Raw genomic sequence first — 12,799 nt, forward strand, 5'->3', positions numbered from 1 at the left:
AGGAGGACCTTGAAAGGGAGGCTGAAGGAAATGATGGAGTTAACCCTACAGAGGCTGGGGATGGGGACCAGTTGGGGGGGAAGCCCGAGGTCACGGAGAGGGAGTGAGGGCCCGGTGGGTGGCTCGGGGCATTGGGAGGGGCTGCCACCACAGCCCATGTCCTTTGTGGGCAGACCGCCTACCACAGCTTCTCCTAAGCCCCACAGCTTAGCCAACACACGTTCTGCCCCCAGAGCCTGCCCAGGGGTGGACTCCCCTCCTGCTGTCCACCTCCTCAGGCTGTTAGGGGTTCCAAGAGTCTGTGAGACTCACCTGGAGATCATCGATACCAAAAAGGATCATTGATGTGTTTTACTGGCCCCTGCTTGGGTTGGAGGGGCAGGAGGCAACTCAGGATTAAACCGCAGGCCAGAGGTGCCCTCCTGCTGCGTGGAGGCCCCTGCCCCACTCCACCCAAAGACAAGGCAAGGGTGGGGCGCAGGAGCGTGAACAGCTCCTAGCTGACGCATTCACCTCTGTCCCAGGACTGGGGGTGGGGAGACTGCTGGGAAACAGAGTGGCTAAGGTGAGGGGCACCTCCAGTGGGGCCCCAGCAGCAGTCGAGCAGAAATGCCAGCAGGGTGGGGGAAGGGGGCTCCCCGCCACTGCCCTCCCCCACCTACTGTCTGTCCTGGGTCCACCTCTGTGCCCTGTGGCTGGCCTTGCCCCTCATGCTCTTCCAACCCACTCCCTTCCTGAATCTAAGGCGGTTGGCCTCCCCAGCTCACCCTACAAGCACTTATTGGGCACCGGCTGTAGGCCAGGTCCTGTGCTGGGCACTGGGACACGATAATGAATAAGACACATGTCCTATCCTTAGACAGCACACATCTCCCCAGGGGTGGGAGGCAGTGAGCAAGTAATGACCGCAAGGGGTCATGGGGGGATGGGCACAGAGGCCTGGGACTGGGGTAGGAGTGTCAGGGAAGGAGGGGGCTGTAGGCGTGGACCCTGGAGGGCCATCCTGAGGGTGGGTGCTGTGTGCTGCGACTCTCAGAGGAGAGGGACGGTGAGGAGGTTCCCCATGGATCCTCGGGATCTAGGTTGGTACCTGGTGCACACTGGGTCTCGATGGATATTTGTTGAATGAATAAACAAATGAGGAAGAAGTGAGTCTGGAGAATTCCACTGGGGACCGACTGCTTCAGCCTCTTGCCTCTCCAGTTCCTCTGTGTTCCAGCTCTGTGTGCCATTCATGCCACCTGGATCACTTCCCAGGTGATCCAAGGGGCAGGCATGTGCCCCAAGATGTTTCCGTCTTCGTGATGGGGTGGCCAGGAAGATAGCCCCAAGGGGAAGGGCCCGGGAAGAACCAGGGGAAGTCCAGAAAAGCCAGTGAAGACTTCCTGGCACAAGTCCTGGAAAAGGGCCCCACAGACCGGCTCCCCAGTTCCCAAGGAGTGGAGACCTTGGTATGATTCAATATTCATTCAAACAGAATATTCATTGTGCCCACGGTATGCCAGACCTATGCCAGGCGTCGTGGCTGGGCATCTCTTCACCGGGGCAGGAGATGGATGGGCTGCCCACCCTGCCACCCACTATCCGTGTCCCTGCCAGGCCGTCTCAGGACCACTGATGATTTTGCAGGGAGCTGGGGGTGACAGATAGGGCTGCAGAGGCCTCAGAGGGCATAGCAGCGGGAGCCAGCAATGCTCAATCCAGAGAAGTGACTCACTGCCCCCCTTCTCTCAGCATCTCAGACGTGGGCACCGGAGTCTGGCAGATATCTGATCAGGGGTATCCGTTCATTATCCAACCAAATCTACTGAGCACCTACTGCGATACGGCTGTGAACAAACCAAAGACAATCCTGCCCTCACGGCAGGGACACCAGGGGAAACAGAATAAACAACATAAATAAGTAAATCATTTAGTTTAATAGATGATAAAGTCTATGGGGAAAACCAAAGCCGGAAGGGACTCGGGTGGGGGTGGGGATGGGAGGGGGAACAGGAGGTGGGGTGTGGCATTTTGGGGTTTGTAATCTTACATCAGGAGCCCAGGGAAGAAGTGCAAACCTTCAGCTGAGACTTGCAGGAGAGGGGCAGAGGCAGGTGTGGTCAGAGACCATTCCAGCCGCAGGAAGAGCAAACTCAAAGGCTCGGTGGGTGGAATGGAGGATTCCAGTGGCAAAGTAGAGGCACAGGGGCTAAGGGGGCCTGGCCTGGCCACCCGGCCTCCTTGTGTAGGTGACACTGAGCCTGGCTCCAGCGGATGAGTTGGGGACACTAAGGAGAAGAGGTGGGGAGAGCCATCCAGGTTGAGGGGCCAACCAGCTCAGGGCACAGGGACAGGGTACTCGGGGCAGAGGTCACCAGACCACCAGGGTCCTCGTGGGCCCAACCATATAAGGGAGCCTTGGCTTTAGGGCAGAAGCCCTGCACAGAAACCCAGCAGAGAGCGTTGGCCGCGGGAACTGCTCTCTCCTCTGAGGCTCATTTTCATGCAGTTCTGGCCCTGGCTTGGAGGTTGCGAGCTGTTTTCTGTAAGGAGAGGCTGGATCTCTGAGCTGGAGAGGGGAGCCAGGGTGGGGTGGGGGTCATGCTGAACTCCAGGCAAGCCACTTGGCTCTGAGATCAGCACTGCATTCCAGGTGTGGAATCCAGCCCTCCAGTGGGTTTGGTCAGATCCACACTGCTGTGTTTTTTAAATTGGGCAAATCCACATTAAAAAAAAAATCTGGGGGCTTCCCTGTCGGTCCAGTGGTTAAGACTCCATGCTTCCAATGCAGGGGGCACGGGTTTGACCCCTGGTTGGGGAACCAAGATCCCACAAGCCAGGCAGTGCGGCCAAAAAAAAAAAAATCTGAATTTTGACTAATGCTGTTGTGAACACGAGTGTACAAATGTTTTTCTGAGTCCCTGCTAAAACAGATGTTTGCACACCCATGTTCACAGCAGCATTATTCTCAGCAGACAAAAAGGTGAAACAACCCAGTGTCCATCGATGGATGAATGGATAAACAAAAGGTGGACCATTATGTACTGTTCAGCATGAAAAGGAATGAAGCACTGACACACGCTACAACATGGATGGACCTTATGCTGAGTGAAATAAGCCAGACACAAAAGGACAAATACTGTATGATTCCACCTATATGAGGTCCCTAGAGCAGTTAAATTCATAGCAACAGAAAGTAGAGGATGGGTGCCAGAGACTGGGGGAGGGGGATCGGAGTTAGTGTTTAATGGGAAAGGAGTTTGCTCAAGAAGATGAAAGTTCTGGAGACGGATGGTGGTGATGGTTGCACAACACTGTGAATGTATGTAATGCCATTGGACTGTACACTTAAAAATGGCCAAAATGATAAATCTTATGTATACTTCACTACAATTGAAAAATGGAAAAAGAAATCTGAATATCCACTGTTTCATGAACCTCAGAAGCGGTGGCAACACTGGGCCCCGCTGGGCTGAGAGGCCTGATTCCAGTCCAGCCACACTTACCCACCCGCACTCCGCGGTTTGGGCCAGCCAGGGCACCACATCTTTGGGTATCTCCTGCGCTCGGAGGGCAGGGCTTGGGACAGAACAGATGCTCCATCCCTGCCGGGTGACTCAAGTAAGCTCCCAGAGCAAGCAGAGCACTCCGAAGGAGCCAGGGACATAGCAGCTGCTTCTTCCAACCTGGCCTCAGTTTATGCATCTGTGCAGAGGCCTGTCAGCCCCGCTAAGTCTGTCATGACTGCTCAGGCTGAGCGCCGACTGAGCAACAGCCAGGCTGTGCTGTCTGCAGGCGAGTTTTTCCAGGGCCCTAATGGTTTTTTGTTTTTGTTTTTGTTTTTGTTTTTTTTCTATACGCGGGCCTCTCACTGTTGTGGCCTCTCCCGTTGCAGAGCACAGGCTCTGGACGCGCAGGCTCAGCGGCCATGGCTCACGGGCCCAGCCGCTCCACGGCATGTGGGGTCCTCCCGGACCGGGGCACGAACCCGTGTCCCCTGCATCGGCAGGCGGACTCCCAACCACTGCGCCACCAGGGAAGCCCCCTAATGGTTTTGAGGAACCTGGCCTGGCTGGTCTCCAGGACACTGCTCACCAGCTGGCATTTCATCACCTTCCCGAGGGGACATCCTTCCATCTAACCACTCCTGAACTGTCCTAGGAGCTCGGCTGTCACTCGGGGCTCCCTGCCTCTTGGAGACTGGGGTGAAGAATGCTCTTAGTCATGGAGGAAAGGAGACATTTCCAGTGATGTTTGGAAAGGTCTCCCCATCCCTAAAGCCCGGGTCCCCCTCAGAGCCTCACCATGGCTCCTATGGCCCCAGGCCTCGCATTTCCTCTACCTCTGCCCAGGCTCCTCAAGGCCCTCTTGGTTCTGCTTACCCCAGTCCCAGCCCCAGAGTTCTGTTTCTTCTTTCTTCCACGAGAAACCCAGCTTCATCAGTGCACACCGAATCCTTTCGCCATCTTCAGGCTCTCGGACCCTGGGCTGTGTAGTCCAGGCACTCCCCACCCGCACCCCCCACCCCAAATTCTGCGAAATAAAATTTTCTCCATCTTATAACAGCATTGCCTGTCCTCTTGACATTTCCTCAAAATGGAAGTTGAGCATCCCCCTCCTTGCCAGCCTTCCTTTCTGTAGTCTTAGGGGTCCCTCCTCCCCAGTCCCTTCCTCAACCCCATACTTTCTAAACACAGAGCCCCTCCTTGACCCACACCACTGTCTGACTCTTTGAATGCTGGACATCCAGGGTCCAGGTGTTAATAGTGTGACTCCATGTATCTTCACTCTGGTTAATGTCTTCCTGGAATATAGAGCATTGTTCATTCTCGTGGTCCACTGAGACTTTCAGCACTTTTAAAAAAACTGCACTTATACCTGTTCCTCCATTCCTTAGTGGTCCATCTCTTTCTCGATGGCAGGTCTCCATGTCAGCTTCCTCCAGAGTTTTCCTTCCATGGCTTAGAGCATTCTCCTAGGTTTTGCTCATAACCTATTCCTTCTTCGGAAAAGTTGGCTGTACGTCAGAATTCTTAGAGCACGTTTTCCCCATTGACTCCTGTTGTTCTGGAAAAATATCCCACCAGCCTGGCTGGGAATCACCAGGGAGGAAGGTGGCCAGTCATCCTACAGAAATGTCATTGGAAAGGTCTCCTTTCCTCCATGACTAAGAGTGTCCTTCACCAGTCAAGCACACTGCTCTTCCTCCTACCCAGGACCAACTAGAATGACTCTCACTGCAACACTGAGAAATCAGTCTGGAAGGACTGCAATTCCTCTGCACCAGGAAACAGAGAGGGGAGCCCCATGCTGGGAAGGGCTGAGCCCAGATGGAGCCTGATGGGAAGAGTTGAGCTGGGAAAGGCAGAGGGAGTGGGCACGCTGGGCAAACTGCCTTGCTAGGTGCCCATTGCCGGCCTGGGCCACTTCTAGCACTCTTGGTGACTCATCAAAGACTCGCAGACCTAGGAGTTGTGAGGTCAGAGGTCATGGCCAAGGGCTCATGGAGAGGAAGTGACTGTACAGAATTAACTTCGGCTAGGGGTAGGTGGAGAATGAGAGGCTCCCAGTTCCATAGGTGAGCTGGACACAGAGCTGGAGTCTGCAGGTCTGCCTGTGGGGTACCTACTGAGCCATGAGCTAGGCAGCCACGTGATGCTGGCCAGAGAGAAGGCGTGGAGAAACCAGCTCCAGCATCCCCTGCAGGGTGGAGAGCCACCTGCCTCCAGCCACGTTCCTCCTCCCCCACCAACCCTCCAGGGAAATAAGTGACTGTGCTAATTACTGCTAATGAATGGCTTCTGGGTAAGTCAGAGTGTGGACGTTTCTCTTGCCAGGAGGACAGACAACTCTGGGGGAGTCAGTTGGCAGCTGGGATTGGGATACCCCTGATCTAGGGGCCCAGGGAGAGAGACACCCCCCACTTGCAGTCCATAGCTGTGCCTCTAAGACACAGGCTGGGTACTGGGGATCTGGATTCCCACCAGGCATCTTTAACTAGGAATCTGGAGGTTCCCTCAAATTCAGACACTCCCCAGGCACCATGTCTCAGAAAACGGCACCACCATGCACCCAGTTGCTCAAGCCACACGCCTGCGAGCCATCTTTGATTTAGCCTTTTCCTCCCCACCCATAACCAATTGTAAAGGAAAAACTCCTTTCCTGTACACATAGGACACTTTTGATACCAGGTGTGTGGGTTTTTCCACCACAAGCAATTCTCTGTGGACACCAACTGTGTGTCCTACGATTTAACTCAATTCTGACACTAACTGGAGTTTGTGCAGACGCCACAGGTTAAAGCCTCAGTCCCATAAGACTCCCCCCATCTCAGATGCCAATCACAAGTGGTGGGTCCTCAGGTCACCTGCACTTGTCTGACGTGGCTACAAATCTGGAGTTCCCAGGAACCCCCTCCTCAGGTTTGATAATTTACTATAACGACTCAACAGAACTCGGGGAAACACTTATTTACATTTACCAGTTTATTATACAATAAAGGACACAGATGGACAGCCAGGTGAAGAGGCGCATGGGGCAAAGTCCGGAAGGGTCCCGACTGCAGGAGCTTCTGTCCCCATGGATCTGGAGTGTGTCACCTGCCTTGCATGTGGATGTGTTCCCCACCCTGGATGCCTTCCAAACCCTGTACTTTAGGGATTTTTATGGAGGCTCGTCACGTGGGCACAATCCATTACTAACTCAATCTCCAGCCCCTCCCCACTCCCCAGAAGATGGGAGATGGGGTTTAAGGTTTCAAGCTTCTAATCATGGCTTGGTCTTTCTGGTGACCAGTCCCCATCCAGGAACCAAAGAGGCTACCAAGAATTATCTCATTAGAACAAAAGATGCTCCAATCACCCAGGAATTCCAAGGGCTTCAGGAACGGGGGTGAGGGGGGCAGAGACCAATATATACATATATTTGCAGTGTAAGTGTCTGACATTAAGCTTTTGGTTGCTGGGGCAACCATTTCAAGACATCCATCTTGAATGAACACATCGCCAGCTGTGCAACACAGCTACTAGCTGACAACCAGATAAGGAGCCAGGCGGCCCCGCACATGAAGGATTAGAAAGGTTTAGAAAGCCCTGAGTGACCTAGATAACTGACCACTGGAGTGACCCCACTTTTCCCTTCCTGAACCCAAATTCCCACTCTTAGGTTTTATTTATTTATTTATTGGCCTTGCCGAGAGGCTTGCGGGATCTCAGTTTCCTGACCAGGGATTGAACCTGGGCCACGGTAGTGAAAGTGCTGAATCCTAACCACCAGACCACCAGGAACTCCCCCAACTCTCAGCTTTTAAATTCGGCCATGAATTAGAATTTAAATTCGACAAAGAGTGAAGCCGGGAAACCCCAGCCTCCTCACTCTTGGACCCTAATAAAGGCAGAGCCCCCTGTCCGCGTCCCCCATCCCCCCCCACCCTCGACCTCGCTGTGTGGCCCTAGGGTGTACGGTGTGCCCCCCCAGGACCTGTGAGTAATAAATCTGGTTTCTTTCCAAAGTTTCCTGAGGGTTGTTGCTAAGGTGTGTCTTGCAATCATAATAAGAACCACAAGGGCCAGCCCAGCCACAACACGTCTTGTGAAGGCCTTGCCGTGTTGTAGGGCTGGGAGAAGGGCTCAGGCACCCCTCGCCACCAGCGTTACTACTGATAGGCTGAGCCCAACACAGCAATACTTCTTACTTCCCACCAATCCATCGGCACGTCCTGGTGTCTCCAGCCCAGAACAAGCGAGTGGGAGAGCCCAGGCCTTCTCCCCCACCCCACAACCCCGGCACAGGCCCGCCAGCCCCTCTCCTGGTGGGTCCTGGGTCCCCTCCAGGCTCTTCTCCCGCAGCAACCAGAGATGTTTAACAAAACACCAACTAGGTCACGGCATCTCCCCATTAAAAACCCTAGCGGTGCTCACTGCACTTAGGAGATCTCAAATCCTCGCGTCTCCTCCCTGCAGGTGCTTCAGCGTCCACCCGTGCTGACCTCTTCCCCTTCCTGTCCTCACTCCTGGCTCAAGCCCAGCCCCATTGGGCCTCTATTTCTTCTTGGCCCTTTGCACGTGCTGCTCCATCTAACCGGAAGGTCTTGACCGCACCTTCAGAGCAGGCACCTTCTCTTTGGCCTTAGTTTAAGTGACACCCTGTTATTCTTTTTTTAAAAAATTAACTAATTAATAAACTTGGCTGCGCCGGGTCTTAGTTGTGGCACGCAAGATCTTCGTTGCCACGTGCGGGACCTTTAGTTGTGGCATGGGAACTCTTAGTTGTGGCGTGTGGGATCTAGTTCCCAGACCAGGGATAGAACCCAGGCCCCCTGCATTGGGAGCACGTAGTCTTAGCCACTGGACCACCAGGGAAGTCCCTCTGTTATTCTTTTACACAGCCCTGTTGGGAAAAGTGTGGAAGACTTGAAATGGGCAAATGAGATGCCTGGATAGCCTTCCAAGGCAAGCTGGAGCCTCCAGGGATCATCCGATCCCATAGGGGAGTGCACCTTTGTTTGTTTCTGATGAGGAGGCTATTTGACAGCTCTGTGGAGACAGAAGTTAATTGGCAGAAAACTGATAGTAATGCCAATAATTCCTGCTCCTAGAAAGCAAGTCATATCCCACCAATGCTACTGATTACCCTGTGAGGATGGACAGCATTGCTGGTTGGCATTCTCGTCATCCTGTGGAAGAGATGATTCCAAAAGTTACATTCCTTGCTTTAGGCTACTGAGCAGTCTTCCATCCATTATTAGTAAATTGATTTCAGCATTCCTGATTTCCCATGTATATGTCTCTTCTTCAGATTCTCTTTTAAACCAGTTTTAACATCTTGATGGTTTCCTCCTTCATTAATGAGTTAAAGTCTTTGACACATGCCACTCATATTTATTTGAAAGTCATGCTTTTACCTTTTTTGAAAATTACACTTTTAACAGCTCACTGTTATACCCACAGTGCTTGGCACGTAGCAGCTCCCACCTTTGCTGAGTCAATTGATTACTTAATTAAATGAAACAGTACGCAACTTTTTTCCTAACTGATAAAACAGGCTATGGATTCTATTTTTACCCTTTTATATTATTGGAATCATGCTACTACATTATTTTAATCTGTTTTCTAAATGTAATATATTTTGGTATCTTCCCATGCCAGTAAACTATTTTCATAACATGAAAATTAACACTGGACATTCATTCTTTTTATTACTGTACAGAATGCTTCATTAAACAATCTTATTCAGAAATCTTTGAAAAACATCTCTGATTATTTCCACAAGTTATATTCCTAATAGAGATATTGCTAGGTCAAAGGTTATAAACTTATATACAGCTTTTAGCATGTATTATCAAACTACTCTCTGTTCTAAAATTGTATAGTGATTTATTTTCTTTCCTTTCTTTACCATAGAAAGATGAAATGCAAATATTTTTCCCTCATATCCTAGCAGAGTTTCAAGATCCCGTCTTTCTTGCCCTCGAGGAAAAGGGAACTAGTTTTCCAGGTGTTAATGACTTGGTCACAAGACTTACCTTGCCCTCAGGTCTGCTGGGAAAGACAAGAGGAGACAGGAAATGCTTCACTGAGGAACAGAAAAGGGGAAGGAATTCCCCCAGTCTAAATCAAGGAAAGACCAGCAAAGTTCCGTGTGAGGGCGCAGCTCAAAGGCTCAGGAGCCCCAAGGAGCCCAGGCTTCACCGGGAGACCCCAGCCATCAGGTGCCAGGGCCTGGGAGTGCCCAGAGAGGACCCACCTGATCAGAATTTACTCCTCTCCCATGCCGGCCCTGAACTGGGCTGCGCTGCCAACCTCCACTTGTGCCACACCTGCCACCTCCACGCTTCCCTAGCAAAGCAGATATCCAGCCAGGACGCTCTGAGGGGGCCCAAATGAATGTCACCTACAGGCTGTAAATAGTTGCTTCCTCAAGCCCCCGACTGCCCCTTAATGCCGCTGCTCCAGCCCTCCTCTAGACCCCCAAAGGGAGTAATTAAAGGGTTAATGCTGGGGACTTCCCTGGCGGTCCAGTGGTTAAGACTGTGCTTCCAATGCAGGGGGTATGGGTTTGATCCCTGGTTGGGGAACTAAGACCCCACATGCCACTCAGCATGGCCAAAAAATGAAAAAAAAAAGGGGGGGTGTTAATGCCTGTTGAGACAGGGGACCTCCAAGAGTCTCCAGCCAGCCTTTTCTGATTGTTTTCTGCCTGTAAAGAACTGGTTGTTCAATATTTTTTATGTTGCCCCTGCACTTGTCCTGGGGATGGGGAGGGGGTCAGTGGGAGCAGTGCAGGAACTGACCTGAACAAGCCCCAGACTCCCTGAGCTGGGATAGTGGTTACTGTCATCTTCATTTCTCCTGCTTTCTTTCCCAACCTGATTAATCCTCTGAGTCCTTCCCAACTTTGCTTCCCATGGGACCAGTCTCTCTCTCACAGCTGTCCTAGGCCCACAGTTCACAGGGCAGCCCACACTGCTAAGGGCTGACGCTGCTCCAGAATCATCTGCACCTCAGTTGCAACTTCTGGCACTCAACACGTGAACTCACTTCAGCCTCCTTACCCTGCTCAAAGCACCGTCTTCCCCACCATACCTAGGAGGAAATGAGCTCAGAGAGGGGAGGAGCTCACCCCAATTCACATGACTGGGAAGTAGGAAGTCCAGGAGTCAAACACCCCAGGGCCATTTTAAGACCTTGATAAGCCTGGAACATTTGTAACCTTGAAGCCTCCACCACATGGCATCAAACATGTGAACGTGCACCTCCCTTTACCAAGTAAATGCAATGACCCTGTTACTATATGCGTTCAGTCGCAGTTGGCAAGTGAACACAGTGATATGTTGGAGACATTTAATAAACATCTATTCGTTTCGATTTGGCAGCTCCCTTTTCGGATTTGAGAGTAAGAATTATTTTTCAAGACGCAGACAGTTTTGTAAGCCCCACCGTGCTGTAATACTGAAAGGCTCCAACAGGCTGCAACCTTGGTCTTCTCACGCATGTCCAGCTCCCCCGGCGCCCCCCGCGCCCCTGACGCCCCCCACGCCCCCCGCACCCCCCGCAGCATAATCCCCATTTAACGCACAAGAAAACCACATACAGGATTCCTCTGGGTGCAAATAGCAGAGGACTGTGACTCACACTGGCTGAGGCAAAATAATGACTATTACTGTGAGTCTACTATTCCCGGAAACACCTGCCCGGGAGGACAAAAGGTGCAAATAACTTTACGCCTTGACTTCAGAAAAATCCATCAAAAATGGCACCACTTTTTAACAGGTAACATCAAACAACTGTTGAAGCTCCAAGACTCTGAAACCCTCACCTCGCTGAGACGACAAATCCTAAACTACTGTGACCAACAACCTTAAACTGTATAACATGATTCTTACCCAATCCTCATTAAGGTGCACCTTAAACCAGACCTCCAAACCTCACTATCTCAACTTTGCCCTTCCCACCTCCTCTCCACTAAGGACTCTTTCAAGATGCTGCTCTTCCTGAACAAGGGAAGCAACAAACTCAGTTCTGTCTTTGCAACAGGCTGCTTGGATAGTACTTTCAAGGAGCCAGCATTTGACGAGGGAAACAGGACCAACACGGTGGGCCGAGCCCAACTGGGCCAGACGCAGCACTGGAGTAAATCTCCCTGGAGGGGTGGGCACTACCTGCCAAAGAGAAAGAAAGGGAACAGATGTCTGGGAGCCAAACAACAGTGTCTACTGCAGTAACCCATGCCCAGCTGGGTTAAATGCCTTGCCCAAGGCCACGCAGACTGTTGGCATAAGAGCTGGGAGGAGAACGCAGGCCTTCTGGCCAGCAGGCCATTGACCTCGTCCGCACCCACACTGGAAGCCTGGGAAGCCTCCTTCCCTGATCTCCCGGGTGCTGCTGCCTCAGGGTGACCCAGGAGGAAGCTCCTGTTCCTCGTCCCTCCGCACGAATCTGCACTAGTCCAGGTAAATATAAGCTAATTGCCCACTGATTAATTAATGACCTAGAACCGCTCTGGAACCTCAGCAGGCGGAACCATGATCACCGCGAGGGGGATGCCGGGAAGGCGGCGGCTGGGCCGATATTCGGCCTCAGAGGCTGCCGGCTGTGGGCTTTGGAACGAGGGCGGCCGCGTTGGGGGCGGCCCTTCCGCGCCCCAAGACCCCTGCCAGCGTCCCCCCGGGCCTGGACGCGCCCGAAATAGAAGGAAAAGCGTCTTCATGGTCCAGGAGCCTAGCAGGTGCCGCGGACCGCAGCGGTCTTCGACTCCGACCCCGGCTGCCTATCAGACTGTGTCTGTCGCCCCCAAGTGGCCGTGTGGGGGACTCGAGCCGGAGTTTGCTGCTCCCCACCTGAGCCCCATTCCTCCTCCTGCCTTTGTTTCCCAGAGCCTTGGAAGAAGTAAAATACGAACGATCAAAAATGAGAGGAGACGGCTTCCCTCGTGGCTCAGTGGTTAAGAATCCGCCTCACTGTAGGGGAGACGGGTTCAAGCCCTGGTCCGGGAAGAACCCACATTCTGCGGAGCAACTAAGCCAGTGCGCCACAACTACTGAGCCTGCGCTCTAGTGCCCGCAAGTCACAACTACTGAAGCCTGCGAGCCACAAGCCAGTGCAATGAGAAGCCCGCGCACCGCAACGAAGAGTAGCCCCCGCTTGCCACAACTGGAGAAAGCCCACACGCAGCAGTGAAGACCCAATGCAGCCAAAAATAATAAATAAATAAAATAATTTTTTTTTTTAAATGAGGAGACTGTGTTCAGGAGTTTTGCAAGCTGGATGTTCAATACATTATCTTTTAAAAGTCATTGTTGGGGACTTCCCTGGTGGTC

Source organism: Globicephala melas, chromosome 15, assembly GCF_963455315.2.
Source record: "Globicephala melas chromosome 15, mGloMel1.2, whole genome shotgun sequence".
Lineage (NCBI taxonomy): Eukaryota > Metazoa > Chordata > Mammalia > Artiodactyla > Delphinidae > Globicephala > Globicephala melas.